The sequence below is a fragment of the Schistocerca americana genome, chromosome 7, assembly GCF_021461395.2.
Source record: "Schistocerca americana isolate TAMUIC-IGC-003095 chromosome 7, iqSchAmer2.1, whole genome shotgun sequence".
Taxonomy (NCBI): domain Eukaryota; kingdom Metazoa; phylum Arthropoda; class Insecta; order Orthoptera; family Acrididae; genus Schistocerca; species Schistocerca americana.
The window spans coordinates 632,592,666-632,607,309 of record NC_060125.1 but is presented as its reverse complement, the minus strand read 5'-3'; positions in this window follow the sequence as shown (position 1 = coordinate 632,607,309).

Sequence of the window (14,644 nt, the reverse complement as noted above, 5' to 3'; positions counted from 1 at the left end):
CAAATACTCTAAAATTCGGCTGCATGTAGTGGAATTTCGGGCGGAATGGAACTGAACAATCTGTGAGCCACTTGGAACTCTTAACTTTCAGCTATTGTTAAGCGATGGATCATTTTGAATTCCGATTCGTTTTGGATGGATTTTGGAATTATTACTGGTTAGTCTGTTGGACTCTATTTCCGATTAGAAGAATTTTGATATGCTAATCGCTGAATTGTAACTTCATTATTTTGTGAGCTGGAGATTATTTTGTGAAGAGTTTTTCACGAACCAGTGATATTTAACTTGCATTTACGGAATCTGCTTCCACTTAAATAGGTAAAAATGCAATATTTACTGCAGTTCATTATTAGTATTCTTTTATTTCATGCTGAAACACTTATTTGTGAGACAGCTGTTTTAATTTCTTACTTGTGTTATTTTTGCTGATTGAATAAATCATCGGTTTGTTCAGTGCAAACCCTAGGGTGTTGTCTATAATGAAGTATTCGAAAGAGTACAACGATTTTCATCACTTTATTAATATTTTATTTATTTCATCTTCTATTTTATTTTCACTGCGTGATTTTCTAATGCTTGGATAATTTACACTGAAGGATGAGAAATTAAATAAGTTCTTCAGCGAGTTCTGCTGCTGGGCATAGTGCAGATGTTGGACGACTCGACCCTATGACGATACGATGTGTACCATCACATTTGTATGTCGCAACTGGTTTTCTCAACTGGATTATAGTTTGCTGATGCAGTGTAGCAGTATACGCCGGTAGCTTCGGACGATGATGTCGTTGGGTCAGCATTTAACTTTGTATGGGTCGTCTGCTGCGGAACCCATTTTGAACAACATGCACTGAACGGTGTGTTCCGGAACACTTTTGCCCGCACCAGCATTTTACTGCCTCAGATCACACCGCATCCTCCATTACAGAGTAGAGAAGCGCCCCAATCTCCAAGTATTGTGATGATGCGTGGACGTCCAACACCTTGTCGCCTATTCGTGGTTTGATTGTCCTTCAACAACTTTCCACAGGTGCTCACTGTAGTAGCACACGAACTGTAGACCAGCTTTGTTGTTTCCGACAGGCTTGTTCCTATCCTCCAGGTCATAACAGTCTGATCCCAGGCGCCAAGCCGTAACAATCTGCCCTTTGTCCATAGTTGCTTACATTAGCGGATTTCCCCATTTGCGGCGCTTACCCTCTAGAATGACTGTTCATTTGTCTCTGCTCCGCTTTTACACACTAAAGAGCCAAAGAAACAGGTACACCTGCCTAACGCCGTGTACGGCCCCCGATAGCACACAGAAGTGCCGCACCACGGCGAGGCATTGACTTAACAAATGACTGAAGCAGTGCTGGAGGGAACTTGTAACAACAACAACGCTGTACTATTGTACATATAATAATTTTTTTTCTGATTTTCGATAAATTAGTGTAATCGATGTTCTGATGTCATTTTTTTTGGTTTCATGCCATTAGGTTAAGGAAACTATAAACAATTTTCGATGTGAATATTAATGTTTATGTCAAATTGCAAGCAATATTATAACAAAATTGAAATGTAGGAAATGTTGAAACTATTGTAAGATGTTAAAGTTGTAATTGTGCGCCTGGTCCATACGTAGGTAATGTATTAGGATATGTAGAATGCAAAACCTCGGGTGAATACCCTGTCTGTAGGGGAGCTGTAAAAGGTGGATGGCAGGCGAGCGCGGGAAAATGCACACGGGCGCTGCACGGCACAACGGGCTCAGCAGTAGTAGTCGGAGTTGGGCAAGGTCTGAGAAACACGCTCTGGATCGAGGAGGTTCTCCTGGAAAACGTGATTTCGTTGAGCCTCTGATGTGCCGTTTCCGACGCCTATACAGCATGGCAATATTCCATAGGCACTAAACGGATAAGTATTGCGACGCTAAGAAGAAGCAAAGTGCCGATACATCAAGAGACATTGCTGTGATTGTATGTGTGCTGTGCGCCTCGCCATCTCGCCGCCCGCCAACCGCCGCATCGACACGAACAGGTTGAAACTTTTAGTACTGTATTCGTGTGGACCAGTGTTACTTTTGTTCCATACTGTTCAATAACAACATAAATTTTACCAGAACTGTCCTATCATTTAATTATCCTCACAACTAACCTATCCAGGGTCCTTTCCACATGTTGTGCAATCCGAGTGTCCCGAAATGAAGATTTAAAATTTATGTTAATAATAATTACCTGCCGACCTATCTATGTTAGAATGATGTTTAAAGAACTTTGTTGTTAATGAATATATAGGTAAATAATATAGGTCTGACAAAGTTGGAAGATAATGTTGAAATTGGTTTAGTAATGAAGTTTAATTAATTTGAGACAAAAATAATGGTAGTTAAATGAGCAGGAAATAAGACAAAAAGAGTAGTAACTCATATATTGGAAATCTTGAGTGCTTAATGGTTTCAATAATCAAAATTTTCAGTACAGTGATCATAACAGTTTCAGGGTCCCCCCCCCCCCTTTTCTTTTCTATTCATTTGAATTCTGAAGTGTACTGATCTGATTTGACCAGCAAAGTTAAAGTTAATATAAAACCAAAATTTATCAGTGTTTTACCTTTTTCAAAATTGACATTGTATGTGTGTTTCGAAAGTGCTATTTCGAAAGTGCTATTAATCAGATCAATAGACAGTACGAAGTTTGTAGTAAACATTATAGTGTATTGTTGTGTATTTATAGCTTGTCCATATTAGTACAGAAAGTGAAAATATTAGTTCAGTAGATTTTCTGGTTCTAAAATTTACCATGTCATGCAGTGTTATTACGTGTTGTTTTGTATGAACGTACATCAACTTGTACTGGGAAGAAACTTAGTTAATGCCTAATTAGGCTGGCGACCGTATTATTAACAAATAGGTAGCATCTGCTGTGTTGTTTCTTGTCCGTCCTAACGTGTGGTTGCAGTCCGGAATTGCTTGGCGTATCAGTGTTATTACTGAGTGGGTGTAAGTCTGATTTGCCTCCATTCAGGTACACCCGGTCAACATCTATACAAAAATCCTTTTTCTTAAGGTGAAGCCCGTCAACTTACCATAGTACAGGCTTTAAAGAGTATCGTGCGCCCGAGCGCAGCGTTACAAACTGACACCATGAATCCTGTAGGGCTGTCCATAAATCCGTAAGAGTACGAGGTGGTGGAGATCTCTTCTGAACAGCACGTTGCAAGGCATCCTAGATATGCTCAATAATGTTCATGTCTGGGGAGTTTGGTGGGCAGCGGAAGCGTTTGAACGCAGAAGAGTGTTCCGGGAGCCTCTCTGTAGCAATTCAGAACGTGTGGGGTGTCGCATTGGACTGCTGGAATTGCCCAAGTGCGTCGGAAGGTAAAATGGACGTGAATAGATGCAGGTGATCATATAGAATGCTTACGTACGTGTCTCCTGTCAGAGTCGTATCTAGATGTATCATGGGTCCCATATCACTCCAACTGCGCCCGGCCCACACCATTACAGAGCCTCCACCAGCTTAACAGTGCCCTGCTGATATGCAGCGTCCGTGGATTCATGATATTGTATCTATATCCGTACACGTCCATCGGCTGGATACAACTGGAAACGAGACTCGTCCTACCAGGCAACATATTTCTAGTAATCAACAGTCGAATGTGGGTGTCGACGGGCCCAGGCGAGGCGTAAAGTTTTGTGTCGTGCAGTCATCAAGGGTACGCGAGTGGGCCTTCGGCTCTGAAAGCCCATATCGATGACATTTCGTTGAATGATTCGCACGCTGGCACTTGTGGATGGCCCAGGACTGAAATCTGCAGCAATTTGCGGAAGAGTAGCACTTTTGTCACGTTGAACGATTCTCTTCAGTCGTCGTTCGTTCCGTTCTTGCAGGATCGTTATCCGGCAGCAGCGATGTCGGAGAGTTGATGTTTCACCCGATTCCTGATACTAGAAATGGGGAAATCGGTACGTCATCGCTAGCCCAGAGATACTGTGTCCCATCACTCATGCGCCGACTATAACACCACGCTCAATCTCTCTTAAATCTTGATAACCTGTCATTGTAGCAGCAATAATCGATCTAAGAACTGCGCCAGACGCTTGTTGTATTATATAGACGTTAGCTGCTGGAGCGCTGTATTCTGCTTTTTTGCATACCTCTGTATCTGAATACGCATGCCTATACCACTTTCTTTGGCACTTCAGGGTGTTTTCCTTACGTACTTCCAATGCCGTTACATGACAATTCATCTCGTGATAGGCAGTGGTCGTACTCTTTCGTCTAAACGCTGTAAGTAAATAAACCTTCCCGGGAGTACATATGTGAAAGGAATTGGCTATTGGTAGTCGTGCACTACACTGCGGGTGTAAGAAATGACAGCATTTTATCCTGAAACAGCTGAAACGACTTATTAGCAAACCAAAATTTGCCATATATCGGCTGCCGCGGTGGCCGAGCGGTTCTAGGCGCTCAGTTCGGAACCGCGCAACTGCTATAGTCTCAGGTTCGAATCCTGCCTCGGGCATGGATGTGTGTGACGTCCTTAGGTTAGTTAGGTTTAAGTAGTTCTAAGTTATAGGGGTCTGATGACCTCCTATGTTAAGTCCCATAGTGCTCAGAGCCATTTGAACGATGTGAACCTTATATCATTTCTTTGAATTCTCGCTTCACTGACCTTACTTCTGCCGAATATCGCACTAATGGAACACATCGCCGGTGGTGGATGAAACATATTGATATATGAGCAGTGATGATGCAACGAATTTGGTTACAAAAGCGCTTCTAGTTATGACGTCAACGTGAAAACAAGTGAACAAAGACGGTAAAATAACTGCTAGTTCTAAATTAGAACGGTGCATATAGCAGTGATATTACCACCATGTGGTTGAAATGTCAGAATATTGTTTGACGGATCATAAACAAATCCTGAAATACGGACAAACAACTTTGCATGTGTAAACCGGCGTTCTCACATAGAATTCAGTTATAAATGCTCGGCGAGAAATTTAGGAAAATACGGGTTGTTTCAGACCCTCACCGTTGGTCGAAGTTTGCGGAGAGAGCACATGTTCCAAGATGCTACTCCATGTGGGTGTAAGATGAATGTGCGCAACGGAAAATAATAAACGCTAAAATGAAGATTTGGCAATGTCTGACTACCCCCTGCAGCAGATCTTAGGATATCTTAATTCTATAAATTACAATCTAAACATAAATGAATGATGAAGGCAACTAATCCTACTAAATGCTTATATATTTATTGTCCTTTATATTAAAAAATTTGCAGTTCCTAACTGAAATTACTAATCATTTGCCCAACTCGACCCCTTATTATGACTGTGCGGTGTACTATCAGCATCACGAAATGACTGACATCATCTACGCGCCAAACACTAGAAGACACTACTTTCAAAGGTGATCTACGGTGATGTGGCACCTCAGTGGAAATAAACTGACGTGACCACAGCTGTTTAGCTTTTATAGCCCTAATAAGCCGAAGCAATTTGCGATATCAACGTATGAACTTCGTCCGGTGTGTAGAAGTGATGGTTGTCGTACTCGTCTCCAGCCACAAATGAACTCTTTCAAACACTAGGACGGTAGAACGCGGTCCTCTGACTACTGTACTCTAATACTGTCTTCTCCTTTCTGTGTTCTACAGACGAGAAACGCGAACTCCCAGACACAAGGACAGAGTTCAGATAACGTCTCAACGTAAGTAGAGGCAGAAGAAGTGCTCTCAATTACTGAACGCTGCGTACTCAATGACGACTTCCAACCCGGAGGTGAAGTCCACAATCGTATAGGTTCGCAAACAGTACAGTTTCTAGCTGTTCTAACTGTAAACTCTACTGAGAGCAAAGAGAGAAAGTCCGTCTGTACCAACAAATCTGATATCGAGCGACCGTCACACACGGGGCTCACAACGGAATACCTCATCTCTCCAGCGCTGGCTTCCCAGCAAGGCTCAGCTCCCCACCATCGTAATTCCAAAAACGAATCATATTACCGAAACCACGGAATATTCTCCCTCTCTACACATTCTTCCGAACGCCGACCAACCAAATTTTAGTCTTTTGTCGTCCAGAGCGGAAAGTTTGCGAGGAAAAACCTATACCCGTACAATGGTACGCTTCTGAGTAAAAATCCTTGGAAGTAACCCAGCCTGCGTGGTTTCCGAGGTGCCGCTTCTTCGTTCCTCTAACCTGTGCCGAAGATTTGCAAAGTTCGGAAGGATTATCCGGTTATCCTTCCAGCCCCTACTACAACAGCGGCCGGTCACGACTCTATTGTGCCCCAGCAGTCAGGTGTTACAATGTCCGTCTTGCTACTTCCTGTGTTTAAGCAGGACCGACACACCTGTGTGGGCCTTCCAGCCACGGCTTGACGTTCCAACCTCTACTAGTACAGGCGATCATTCATTACGCCGTTTTTATAATAAAAACACTCCTTCACCTTTCATGCAATAAGCGTTAGCAATTATTTACTAGGCGTACTTGACAATGTCAGTCTCAATTAAATATTCATATATACGACGTACAACCTATCAAATGATATCTAATTGTGGTTGTAGTTCACTGCAAAGTATGTGGATGAGTGCTTGTCAGGTGAGAAATTATAGCCACCTTACGATGTATACGCAGGGATGATGACCTATGATAAGTTTTGGGTGTCGATGAGGCTGATGTGTTACAGAAAAGCTGGAAGAGGCACAGAGTTACTTACGAGGGAAACTGCCCGTCGCACTGCCCTCCAATTTAGTGGTAAGATGGTCCAGTGTACAGCCCGTCAAAAACTGAACACAGTTCAAGCAAAACAGGAAGAAGGTCTACTGAACTGTAAAAAAAAAAAGCAAAATAGAAACAGTGTACGGTCGAAGCTCACGATGTGCAACATGGTTGCGTGGTCACGGTGTTAAACTGCAATGTACGCTGCGACACACACACACTCGCACCCCGCCTCCAGGGGGGGTTGGCCTTGGCGAACGTCCGCTAACGTGCGGCAGCACTTTAAAGGTCACCATTCACAAACAATGGCGCAGTGTCGAGCGCTCCATTACGCACCGTTTACTTGCCGTGCTTAATGCCAGTATCCCTCTCCCTCTCACCGCTGGTCCCGGTCGGTAGCATCAGGCCCGCGTTTGCACACATCGCGGCCTTCTTTGTGGAAGCGCCGAACTCCCACGAACGCCCCCTACCGCTGGCGGAGGATTTCTACGTCCTTTTCGTGCGTCGTGTCGCCTGTAATGTGGCAGAATGCAAATTCCCGTCGTCGGGGTGGACTGTGATTTGGCGGCACATTCAGCACAGCTTCTTTCCCTCGCATCTGAGACCCACTTGGCATTTCGCGACCTGTGGGAAGAACCCAACCGACCAGCGGCTCCATGCCACAGAACTGGCGGACTCTTCTCTCTGCACCGTCTGCCTGTATGTGGACGACGACCATCACCCATTCAACTGCGTAGCCGTTGCGGATGTCTGCTTGTTGTCAAGACGCGAGTGCGGAGCATCTCGATACAGATGCGCTAAAGTCCAGCCCTTTATCCAGAGAACTGCACGAGACTTTGTTGAAGGAAAATATTCCACCGCTGGGTGAAGAAAGGACTCGGAGTCAATAACATGCGGCGGCACTCGTAGAAAACATGCGACCATTTTCCTTCAGTATACCTGCTTCACCGGCCGCTGTGGCCGAGCGTTTCTAGGAGCTTCGGTCCGGAACCGCGCTGCTGCTCCGGCCGCAGGTTCGAATCCTGCCTCGGGCATGGATGTGTGTGTTGTCCTTAGGTTAGTTAGGTTTCAGTAGTTCTAAGTTCTAGGGGACTGATGACCTCAGCAGTTACGTCCCATAGTGCTCAAAGCCATTTTGAACACCTGCTTCCTGTTTTCTTTCATGTTCAGTTTATGACGAACTAGTCACTGGGCCATCTTACCACGAAATCTGAGGGGGCTGTGGTGGGACTTTCATTACAAGAACGTCGGCGTCGTAGTTGTGTAGTCATTGAGCTGGATTGCAGTGCAGGAGATCCGTGTTCAATTCTCTATCGTGCTCCTTTTTTTCACAAATTTATGAGCTATCCGTCTGGTCATTGAGTGTCTGTTCTTCTTCTATAATCTTGGCAATTGTCATACTATACGCTGGTTATAGAATATGACTCATGTGGGAAGAATATACGAGTATTACAGTCGCAACTAAATGGGACGAACAGTGAGAGCAGGCGAGATGCCACGTAGACCTCTCACAGAAATGAAAACTACAAACACATGGATGTGAACTATGTTACAACAAAGGAATTCAAGAGTCATGGCTTCCAAAACTGGGCGCGAGATCCACAACATGTGATACTTCAAAATAGTTCAAATGGCTCTCAGCACTATGGGACTCAACTTCTGAGGTCATCAGTCCCCTAGAACTTAGAACTACTTAAACCCAACTAATCTAAGGACAACACACACACATCCACGCCCGAGGATTCGAACCTGCGACCGTAGCGGTCTCGCGGCTCCAGACTGTAGCGCCTAGAACGACACGGCCACTCCGGCCGGCTGTCCACTGGACCATTTTACTACTAAATCTGTGAAAGGAGGAAAGGGGGGGGGGGGGGGATTGGGGAGTTACACTTGCAAGTAGCGCCATTCACAATCTACCAGCTATACTCCTGAAGGCATGCACGCGATCACGGTTTGATCTTCTGACCACGCACGTTTCCGACGTCATGAAGAACTGCAAAAGATGCTGCAACGATCATCCCCCCCCCCCCCCCAAAACACCCATCTCATTAAAGAAAAACTAAGGAGGTCGCAGGATTTGACCATTCCCAGCGCGAACGGTCGAGGATCAATCGCGTCTGAACGGGTCAAAGGAGCTGTCGTCACACCATGAAGAAGTGGGACTGCTGTGAAGGTCATTCGTGTGATTGTGATGCAGAGGAACATACAATAAGAAAGGTTTTGGAGAACGGTTCACTCCACACTTTTGAATGTCTAAAGGAATTGCATGAACTGCCGCGAAGTGATACGATATGGTTGTCAAATTTAAATGTTAACCAATGAATTTTTATTCACGCGGATATGTTCTGTAATACCGTACGACAATAACACGCGGGAACCTCAAAAGGTACGTTGCACAAATCGTCCCACACTAACACTACTGTGCAACAAGAGTGGTGCAGAGTCAGATGGGAGAACGTGTTCTGGGTTTCCTGCAGACAAAATTCTACTCGCTTAGAGATAACAGGTGCACCATAGTATGGGAGTGAAATGGCGCGGTGACTGGAGATGTATTGTAAAACTGCAAGTGCGCAGGACAGTACGAAACTAGTGAGCAAAACGACGGCAATGTACACCGATTCACCGTGAAATTCTGGCGGTATGTGGACCAAATGTAATGTCACGTCCAACCGTGGTGAGATGCTGACAATTTGCAAGCCGCTGCTCGCTTTTATCATAAATATACGTGTGCATGGAGCTACTTATGTGTCACCACAATAAAATAAAATCAGTGAATAGTAGAGGGAAAATAGTGATGTATTTAAGTTTACATAATAACGATAAGTTTTATTAAACCCTTAGGAGCTACAGCTGGCTGAGTAATCTTACACAAAAATAACAAACACAAATCAGGTAAGGAATGGTTTTTGATAGGCTAAGCACACATTCGGGTGGGGGCTATACAAATTCTCCCCTGGATGAATCCCTTCTACAACCCAATCTGACTTAGTTTACATGAACCCACAGTGAGGCCCAGCTCTATTCAAATGGAATGAACTGCGATCAGCTATGCGGCAACCTGTGGTTCAGCTGAGAACAGGGAGCTGTGAATATGATTTAACAAGCCTACGCTGGTGCAGCAGTACTTTACCCTTCCACCTCGATTCAGGCGGCAGCAGAAAACGGCGCGCTGTGGCTGAGGAGTGGTCTGTGCGACAGCTGTAATGTTCTGATGCGTCCAGAAAATATGAGAGATAGGTGGTCTGGCGTTCTATCAAAACGCTGGGAACTTCCCTATCAGAGGCCTGAAATCCCGGCAGATTTCACTGTGAGGTGAGGTGCACCCGTACACTAGATTGGCCAACAACAGGTACGTCGGTGCGTGCTAGAATCGTCAAACGTCAGACGGACGACTCAGGTCGAATAAGTTCATCCTCGTGACACACGATATGTCAGAAATGATATGCAGTCCGACTGTCGGTACGGCTGGAAGCTGCCTCTGGCTCTTACTCCACAACAAGACACAGACCACACAAGTCTCACCCACTAGGGAAAGACCTGAAGTTCTCCACGAGGGCAGCACCCGAAGACGAAGTCCTCAAACAATCACCAGCACTTTCCACCAAGCCTAGGTACAGGAGCCGAATTAACCAAACGAACCCCCCCCCCCCCCCCCCCCACAATGCACAAATCAGTCGAACTATTCTGTGCACACTGAATCTCCCCTCTTGACTGTTCTGTTGGCCTGGTAGCCAATCCACACACAGCACTAGGGTTCCCACGCTGGGGGAACAAGCTCCTAGTTGGCATTTCCTGAGAGGAGCCAATCAGCGATTCCAAATCTGTCTTGTCTGAAAAAAGAAGATTTTGGACTAGGGAGGCGTCGTTCTTACAGTAAGCATGGCCATGTTTTGGCAATAAACATATACCTACACGGGGCCACAGTCTCTCATTCATGGAGTGATTTAATCTTTCAGGGCCGACAATTTTCAGTTTCTGAATGAAGACACGTATGCCACCCACTCTGTCTGTATAGTCCCAGCTTCTAACATGAGAATGCACAGAGTTTTATGAGCTTCCCACATTTTAGACGAAACCTCAGTTTACAGCAGTCTCTCTTAAATGGCATCCTCCACCCACTTTTGGCCATGCTTCTGTCTTGTGTGTCGGGCTGGCGTCTGGCCCACGTAAAATGTTTTGCGAATCGGCGCCCTTTTGTCTGACCCTAATCGAAAGAAGAAGAGGGGTTTAGCCACAAGTCCCTCTGCAGGTAAGAACCGCTGGGCACTGTTCCTCACAATCTCCGCACTCAGTACTTATGGCCCCCAATTCACCTTGTTCCCTGTTCTCAGGCGCGGAGGCTGGGGGCATTTCACATGCAGTTACAAGAAAACTCTGCTCACAACTTCCTCATGTACAAAACGTCATTAATCGCACACAGCAAACGTAGTACTAGGGAACACTGAGATCATGTAATGAAATATGAATCGCAATGTGACTGACAATGTTGATAAAGTGAGAGAGTGGAGTGCCACATCTCAGAGTATTTGATCAAAGCCACGCTGGTCGAAAAGGAAGGCCATCGACGTCGACCACAGGTGACAGTGTCCAGGCAATCAAGGAACTCATCCGCAGCAATCGCAGATTTTGTGACAATGAGGACGTTTACAGGGCAATGCCCCGACCACTGCTTGCTTGGTGACTATTTCCAAAAATAGTGTCGTGTATCTGTGTCACTGTGAAGTGTAGCGGAGCATTCAATAAAACGTACTTGGCATGCCATAACAATGCCTAACTTACTTTTAAAAGTCCCGTCGCAATATTGGCGGATGCAAATGTATTCTGTGTCGTCGCTCGCCAAAGTGACATGTTAACAAATATCCTGCACCAGGTTGGATACAACACCATTTTAGATTAGTTTAACAAACATCCGACATGATCACCCCGTGCACAACATAACTCCCAAACCAGATACATGAAGGTCGCACCTTAATGTAAGCAGCACTGTGGTTTTATTGGATTATCTGTAGCCCTTTTAATGTGATTTAGTAATCACGGTAACGCATTCGTCATTTCATCGAGTATATTTCATTTCCGAACAAACGTAGCCATCCATCACCTGCAGGGCTGCAGGGAACACACAGACCGTTGCAAAATGTGTAGAAACAAAGCGCCACAGGCGCAATATTTTATGCTTTCTTACTACTTTCCCTCATCAGATACAAGAATCTTTAAATTCTCGCTGCCTTGCGGCAGTTCGATAGATACTGGATGATCCAGCTCACACAACTTTGTGTTGACTTCGATGCAGAGAGGAACATCAGACATTCAACAGGTTAAGATTAATTTACTCAGATCAACGGCAGCTGAGCTCTGCAGCTGTGAATTGAGTTACTTGAAGACATACAGCAACCATCCACTTTGTTGGGAAGCTTTATTTCATGTATTTCGGGCGTTCACCTTTTAATATATGTAGTTTTTCACCATCTCAAAGTTTTTCTTGACTACACATTGACTACTAAGCTCCCCTGTGCAAATTAACATTTCGTTTTACTACCACGTTATAGGAGTTGTCTGCTTACGTCTAATTAGTATATAGATGCACTTACTTTTCTTCTAGAATTAGCTCATTTTGGCGTCTTTTGTATCCAAAGCACACAAAAAAAGTTAGTGCGAGTGATTTCAATCCAGGTATCCCATATTGAGGGAGAAACAACTTTTTTAATCACACGTATCTAGTATTTAATGGCAGTAATATCCAGTTTAGAAATAACTGGCTTCGGAAGTAGTTTTAACTTGATTTTAGCTGTAGCTTCCGATGTAAACAATTGCATTAGTCCATCACATGGCGAATGCTGTGCTGCATCAGTCTATCTGTGAATATAAAACTATTTGTATAATGGGTCAAAAAATCGGGAAAAGAAGCCTCAAATTATAGAACAAAGGAAGAACACCAACAGGGGGTGGACAAAAATATGGACCCATCCAAAGCAGAACACATTACTATCCCTAATACCGTGTAGGAAACTGGTTGGCACTCGTCTCGGAGTGGATATATACAGGTCCTGTATGGTTTTAAATGGACTCCTATACCATGCTTCCTGCAAAATAATGGCACGTTCAGGTATTGATTACAGAGGTGGATAGCGATCAAGCATCCTTCTCTCCAAAGTAGCCCACAAAGCCCAAATCCACTACTGGCCATTAAAATTGCTACACCACGAAGATGACGTGCTACAGACGCGAAATTTAATCGACAGGAAGAAGATGCTGTGATATGCAAATGATTAGCTTCTCAGAGCATTCACACTAGGTTGGCACCGGTGGTGACACCTACAACGTGCTGACATGAAGGAAGTTTCCAACCGAATTTTCATCCACTAACAGCAGTTGACCGGCGTTACCTGGTGAAACGTTGTTGTGATGCCTCGTGTAAGGAGGAGAAATGCGTACCATCAAGTTTACAACTTCAATAAAGGTCGGATTGTAGCCTATCGCCATTGCGGTTTATCGTATCGCGACATTGCTGCTCGCGTTGGTCGAGATCCAATTACTGTTATCAGAATATGGAATATGTGGGTTCAGGAGGCTAATACGGAACGCCGTGCTGGATCCCAACGGCCTCGTGTCACTAGCAGTCGAGATGACAGACATCTTATCCGCATGGCTGTTACGGAACGTGCAGCCACGTCTCGATCCCTGAGTCAACAGATGGGGACGTTTGCAAGACAACAACCTTCTGCACGAACAGTTCGATGACGTTTGCAGCAGCTCGGACTGTCAGCTCGGAGGCTGTGCCTGCGGTTACCCCTGAGGCTGCATCACAGACAGGAGCGCCTGCGATGGTGTACTCAACGACGAACCTGGGTGCACGAACGGCAAAACGTCATTTTATCTGATGAATCCAGGTTCTGTTTACAGCATCATGATGGTCGGATCCATGTTTGGCGACATCGCGGCGAACGCACATTGGAAGCGTGTTTTTGTCATCGCCATACTGGCGTATCACCCGGCGTGATGGTAGGGGGTGCCATTGGTTACACGTCACGGTCAGGTCTTGTTCGCATTGACGGCACTTTGAACAGTGGACGTTACATTTCAGATGTGTTACGACCCGCGGCTCTATCCTTCATTCGATCCCTGCGAAACCCTACATTTCAGCAGGATTATGCACGACCGCATGTTGCAGGTCCTGTACGGGCCTTTCTGGATACAGAAAATGTTCGACTGCTGCCCTGGCCAGCACATTCTCCAGATCTCTCACCAATTGAAAACATCTGGTCAATGGTAGTCGAGCAACTGGCTCGTCACAATACGCCAGTCACTACTCTTGATGAACTGTGGTATCGTGTTGAAGCTGCATGTGCAGCTGTACCTGTACACGCGATCCAAGCTCTGTTTAACTCAATGCCCAGGCGTATGAAGGCCGTTATTACGGCCAGAGGTGGTTGTTCAGGGTACTGATATCTCAGGATCTATGCACCCAAATTGCGTGAAAATGCAATCACATGTCAGTTCTAGTATAATATATTTGTCCAATGAATACCCGTTTATCATCTGCATTTCTTCTTGGTGTAGCAATTTTAATGGCCAGTAGTTTAATATTGCGATTTGGTGATTGTGGTGGCTAGGACGGGGCCAATAATCCGGAACTGTGCACACGAAACCAGCCCTGGACGGGGTCAGCGATGTTAGCAGGCGTCCACGCATGTAGGAACACAGTTTTACAATTGGGGTACAAATATTGTACGATGGGATAGACCTGATCAGCCAAAATCGTCACATAATCCTTGGGAATAATGTGACCTTGTGGAGTAACCATGAGGCCAGCGGAATACGCAACATGACTGCCTACATCATCACCGAGTTCCTGCCACGTTTCACTCTTACGTCAGCAGCAAGAAGTCTGCAACGTAGGCTTGGGTCGGCGCACGGCAGGCCTGAACTCGGCCAGTGCAG